The 6,526-nt window shown below is 41.3% G+C and overlaps 1 non-coding gene across 1 annotated transcript; it reads right to left on the bottom strand.

Annotated features, from left to right (window-relative positions):
- Positions 1–5,735: 5,735 nt before the first annotated feature.
- LOC114505820 lies at positions 5,736–5,842 on the bottom strand. Its single transcript, XR_003685289.1, has one exon. It is a non-coding gene; the product is annotated as a U6 spliceosomal RNA (small nuclear RNA).
- Between the last annotated feature and the right edge of the window lie 684 nt (positions 5,843–6,526).

The following is a 6,526-nucleotide window of genomic DNA, read 5'->3' as shown; positions in this document are numbered from 1 at the left end:
AGGGAGGGAGAAAGAAAGGGAGAGAACATCAATGTGTGAGAGATACATTGATTGGCTGCCTCTCTCACACCCCCAACCCAGGCATGTGCCCTGACAAGGAATTGAACCAGCAACCTTTGAGTTCACAGGTTTGTGCTCAACTAACTGAGCCACACCAGCCAGAGCAGTTGCTTTCTTTATTAAAAACAAAAGGGTATCTAATACAAGCCTTCAAAGATGTTTCAGGGCAGTGGGCTGCCAGGCTTCAAGGAGAAGGAGAAGCAGGGCTTTGGAAGCCATTGAGAAGCCAGGCAGGCTGCTCTCTGTCTCTGTTAGGATCATTTTTCCAGCTTCTTTCTGCATGTCCACTTTACTCTTGTCCCTCTTGGCAGACCTGCTTCCTCTGTTTCTCTTAGCACAAGGCCAAACATGGCCTCCTCTGTCTCAGGTTAGGTTAGGTGACCAGAGGAAATGGGTAAGAATCTCTGAATCCTAATAGCATGATCCTGAGAGGGTGAGCCTGAATGGCCCAGTCAAGAGTCTAATCAGCTATGGCTGAGGGGGCAGCATCCTGTATAATCATGACTGCCTTTTGGGTGGGCTCTGTGGCACCCACAGAAAGCAATTTGGGCTGAGCAGACATTCTCAGAAGTGCAGTGGAGCTCTGAGCTAGAAACAAGGCCTGAGGATTAGTCTCTGGGCCTTTATCCTCTTCTGGTTGCTAGTGTCACCCAGTGTTTTTTACAGACAGGCCTTTATGTTGGTTTTTGTTTATGTTTTCTTTTCTTTGGGTATTTTCAGAGGCTTCCAAGAATACTGAGACATTGGAAAGACAGCATGTCAAATAAATGAGAGAATCCTGAAACAAATCAGGCCTATGAGCCGTGGAATTTGAAAAAACTACATACGCTTTTGACCTAAAACCAAATTCTTGGGTTTGGACTGCAAATACAGGAGTCCAAACTAGACTCAAATGTTCCCTCTCTCCAGAAACTCAGGGACAACTCCCATATTCTTTTCTGGAGCCTCTCCTTCTGGAGGGAGCCCTTGTAACTTCCTTACACACCATGGCCCAGCACCTGTCTCTGTGAGTATTCTCTGAGGTGTGTATTTTGTTCAGTTCCAAATAACACAAGGCAGAGACAACTTATTCTATTGTCATCTATTCATTATTGTGGTTGTCCTTAAAAACATTTAAAAAATAAAATGACCATAGGGGAAACTGAGTACAGGTTATAGAGGAACTCTCTAATATTCATGCAACTTTTCTGTAAATCTAAAATGAAATGTTTACCTAAAAAATAAAACAAAATAGCCCTGGCTGGTATGGCTCAGTGCATTGAGCACCAGCCTGTGAAACAAAGGGTTGCTGGTTCAGTTCCTGGTAAGGACACATGCCTGGATTGCAGGCCAGGTTCCCTGGTGTGGGGCATGTGAGAGCAACCACATGTTGATGTTTCTCTCCCTCTCTTTCTCCCTCCCTTCCCCTCTGTCTAAAAATAAAATATTTTAAAACTAAATAAATAAAATCTTAAAAAAAATAACCTACCAAATACCTAAGCCTAAGGGTGAAATTGATTACATATACATTTTCTTTTTTTAAATTTTTAAATTATAGTTGACATTCAATATTATATTAGTTTCAGGTATACAACATAGTGGTTAGACATTGATATAACTTACAAAATGATCCCCCCAATAAATGTAGTATTCACCTGACACCACGTATAGTTATAGGACCTACCTGGCACCATACATAGTTATTACAATATTATTCACTCTATTTCTTATGCTGTACTTAGCATCCCTGTGACTGTTTTGTAACTACTAATTTGTACTTCTTAATCCCTTCACTTTTTGCACTCAGCCCCCCAAATCTCCTTTCATGTGGCAACGATCAGTTTGTTCTCTGTATCTATGAATTTGTTTCTGTTTTGTTTGTTTGTTGTGGTTCTGCATATAAGTGAAATCATACAGTATTTGCCACTTTGTCTGACCTATTTTACTTAGCATAATACCTTCTAGGTCCATCCATGTTGTTGCAAATGGTAAGATTTCATTCATTTTTATGGCTGAGTAATATTCTATTGTATATATGTACCACCTCTTCTTTATCCAATTGTCTATCAATGGACACTTCACTTTTGTCCATATCTTGGCTACTATAAATAACTCTGCAATGAACATAGGGGTGTATATATTCTTTCTAATCAGTGTTTTGATTTTCTTCAGATATATTCCCAGAAGTGGAATTGCTGGGTCATGAGGCAGTTGCATTTTTAATTTTTAGAGGTATCTCCATACTTTTTTCCACAGTGGCTGCATTAGTCTGTATTCCCACTAACAGTGCATGAGGGTTCCCGTTCTCCTTTCTCCACATCCTCTCCAATACTTGTTGCTTGTTAATTTATTGCTAAAAGCTATTCTGATGGGTGTGAGATGATATCTCATTGTGGTTTTGATTTGCTTTTCTCTGATGATTAGTAATGTTGAGCATCTTTTCATGTGTGTATTGGCCATCGGTATGTCCTCAATGCAGAAATATCTACTCAGGTCCTCTGCCCATGTTTCAATAGGATTTAATTTTGTTTTTGTTTTGATGTTAAGTTTTATGAGCTCTGTATGTATTTTGGATATTAATACCTCATTGTGTATATCATTGGTGAATATATTCTCCCATTCAGTAGGCTCTTTTCATTTCATTGATGGTTTCCTTTGCTGTGCAAACACTTTATTTTTTTTTCTTTTAGTGATTCCAGAGAAAAGGGAAAAGGGCGAGGAAGAGGAGAAACATCAATGTGAGAAAGACACCTGTTGGTTGCCTCTTGCACATGCCCAAACAGGGAATGTACCCTGACTAGAAATCAAACCTGCAAACTTTCTGTTTGTGGGATGACACCCAACCAACTGAACCACACCAGCCAGGGCTGAAAAAACTTTTTAGTTTGACCCTGGCTGGCGTAACTCAGTGAATTGAGCGTGGGCTGCGAACCAAAGTGTTGCAGATTCGATTCCCAGTCGGGGCACATGCCTGGGTTGCAGGCCATGGCCCCCAGCAACCACACATTGATGTTTCTCTCTCTCTCTCTCTCTCCCTCCCTTCCCTCTCTAAAAATAAATGGGTAAAATCTTAAAAAAAAAACAAACTTTTTACTTTTATGTAGTTCCATTTGATTTTTTTCTTTTGTTTCCCTTGCCCAAGGAGACATATCCAAGAAAATATAACTAAGAACAATGTCAGAGAGTTTACTGCCTGTTTTCTTCTAGGGGTTTTAGGGTTTTGGGTCTTACATTTAAGTCTTTATCCCATTTTGAGTTTATTCTTGTATATGGGGTAAGAAAGTGATCTACTTTCATTTTTTGCATATATCTGTACAGTTTTTCCAACACCATTTATTCAAGAGACTGTCTTTACCCCATTGTATATTCTTGTCTCCTTTTTCATAGATTAATTGACTATATAGTCGTGAGTTTCTTAGTGGGCTCTGTATTCTGATCCATTGATCTATTTGTCTGTTTTTTTTTTATTTTTATTTATTTTTAGAGAGAGGATAAGGGAAGGAGAAAGAGAAGGAGAGAAACATCAGTGTTTACTTGCTTCTCATGCTCCTCCTACTGGGGACCTGGCACACAACCCAGGCATGTGCCCTGACTAGGAATCAAACTGCCAACCCTTTGATTTGTAGGTCAGTGATCAATCCACTGAGCCATACCAGCCAGGGCAATGTATGTACTTTCAAGTGTGGTGCTCAAGGAGGCATGCTCATGGGAGAGTGAGTTCTTGGTATGTTGTGTTTACAAATCACCAAAAGCTGTTGAGCTCTGCCTGTGATGTTTACATTTTAAAAACTGACCTTAAGGTGTTTCTACATAGGTTGGTTCCTCGGAGGTTGACAGAGAAATGTACTATTTCTAGGTTGTTTGATTTTTTTTTGAAATTGCTCTTGAATTAGATATAAGACCACTTCATTTATTTTTTTACGATTTTATTTATTTATTTTTAGAGAGAAGGGAAAGGAAGGAGAAGAAAGAGTGGGGGAGAAACATCACTGTGTGGTTGCCTCTCATGTGCCCCAAACTGGGGACCCGGCCCTGCAATCCAGGCATGTGACCCAGCTGGCAAGTGAAATGGCAACGCTTGGGTTCACAGGCCCATGCTCAATCCACTGAGCTACACCAGCCAGGGCTAGGTTGTTTGATCTTAACACAACCCTCTGTAGGTGTTTCGGTGAATTGCATGGGGGCAGCAGAGTGACACGGAAAGCTCACTGCATGCTTTTCACTTACTGGCTGGGCAGCTTTAGGGGAGTTACTTAACTGGAATTCCTGAGTATGTGTGAAATGGGGATTAATAACATTGTGCTACTGACTGGCTGTGACAATTAAATGAGACTGTGCATTAAAGGTGCTTGGTCTGTTGTCAGGACTTAGTAACTGACATTTTGAAGAACACTAGAGACAGTATATTTTTCCATCATCTCTTACTGAGTAGCAAACTATCCTAAAACTTAGCAGCTTAAAACACATTTTGTTTCCATCACATTTTTGTGGGTCAGGAATTTGGGCAAGCCTTGGGTAGGTTACAGGGACTGGAGGACCCATTCCCAAAATGGCTTCTTCACCCATGTGCTGGGCAACTTGGTGCTTTCTAGCCTCTCTCCACATGGCACCTCATCCCTCCAGGGCCTCTCCATGTGGCTTGCTTGGGCTTCTCACCATGTGGTGCTCTTGGGGTAGTCAACTGCTTACTTAGCAGCTGGCTTGACTGCATGTCCCAAGAGCCAGGAACTGAAAGCTACCAGTTTCTTTCTTTTTCTTTTTTCTTTCTTCTTGAGGGAGAGAAGCATCAATGTGTGGTTGCCTCTCAAGTGCCCCTACTGGGGACCTGGCCTGCAACCCAGGAATGTGCCCTGACTGGGAATCAAACCGGCAACCCTTTGGTTCATAGGCCCACGCTCAATCCATTGAGCTACACCAGCCAGGGCACTGCTGCCAGTTTCTTAAAATCTAGGCCCTGAAACTGGCACCAGGACCAGCTTCATGGGTGTATCTGACCTGTGAAGTCACACAGGGCCCTGTGCTTACTTTGATGCCCTGATTTTACCATCCCGACAGTTTAAAAAAATTAACAGCCCTGACTTCTGTGGCTCAGTGGCTTGGGCATCGTCCCCCAAAGCAAAATGTCACTGGTTCATTCCCAGTCAGTGCACATGCCTGGATTGTGGTTTGGTCCCCAGTGGGGGCACATAGGAGAGGCAACTGAGCGATGTTTCGCTCTCACATTAATGTTTCACTTCCTTTCTTTCTTCTCCCTTCCCCTTTCTCTACAAATAAATAAAATCTTATACAACACTTTTTAACAGCCCTGACTGGTGTGGCTCAGTGGATTGAGCACCAGCCTGAGAACCAAACGGTCCTTGATTCAATTCCTAGTCAGGGCATATGCCTGGGTTGCAGGCCAGGTCCCCAGTAGGGGGCGCATGAGAGGCAACCACACACTGATGTTTCTCTCCCTCTCTTTCTCCTTCTCTTCCTCTCTCCCTAAAAGTAAATAAATAAAATCTTTAAAAGCATTTATTAACAGTATAGCTGGCATATAATAGTATATCAGTTGCAGGTGTACAAAACAGTGATTTGACATTTACATATCTTATGATGTGATCACCATGCTAAGTCTAGTAACTATCTGTCATTGTACAAAGTTATCAATATTATAGACTATGTTCTCTGTGCTGTACACTACATCTGCATGGCTTCAACATATGGAACACTTCACAAATTTGTACATCATCTTTGTGCTGGGACTGTGCTAATCTTCTCTGTATTGTTTTAATTATAGTACATGTGCTGCTGAAGCAAGCACTACCATCTTGAAATTCTTAGTAAAATTTTTGAGGTGCTCTGGCCAGGCAGCTCAGTTAGTTAGAGCACTGTCCCAATACACCAAGGGTGCAGGTTTGATCCCCAGTCAGGGCCCATACAGGAAGCAACTAATGAATGCATCAATAGGTGGAACAACTAATCAATGTTTCTCTCTCTCTTCCTTTCTCTCTCTAAAATCAATACATAAACATTTTTAAATAAAAATAAAATAAATTTTTAGGACAGATCTCACCTTTTCAGCTTGGGCTGCTAAGTATATATCTCTTTTACTGTAATTCAGTGATCTAAGCAGTCACAGATCCCACCTGGATTGAAGAGAAGGGGATATAGATCCCACCTGTCATTGAAAAGATTATCAAAGAACTTGTGGTCATCTTTAATCCCTCTAGAGAGAGAAGAGTACTGGAATCAAGAAATCTAAGGCTGAGTCCCAGTTTTACATATAGCACACTGAGTATTATCATATGGTATAAGCACAGTGAGAGAGAAGTATTCATAGGGCTCGAGGGAAGTTTTCTGAACTCACATATCTCTAGATAGAGTGAGTCTGCTACTAACAAACCACTTCAGCTTTTAGGATTTCACTTTTCTTCCATTTGAAATGAGGAGGTTGCTCCTAAAATCATGAACTTCTAATGCTACATTTGTAACTCTCTGAATGTGT

This window comes from Phyllostomus discolor, chromosome X, assembly GCF_004126475.2.
Source record: "Phyllostomus discolor isolate MPI-MPIP mPhyDis1 chromosome X, mPhyDis1.pri.v3, whole genome shotgun sequence".
In the NCBI taxonomy this organism is placed as follows: domain Eukaryota; kingdom Metazoa; phylum Chordata; class Mammalia; order Chiroptera; family Phyllostomidae; genus Phyllostomus; species Phyllostomus discolor.
The sequence above is the reverse complement of the archived record's forward strand: the minus strand, read 5'-3'. Positions and strand labels throughout refer to the sequence as shown.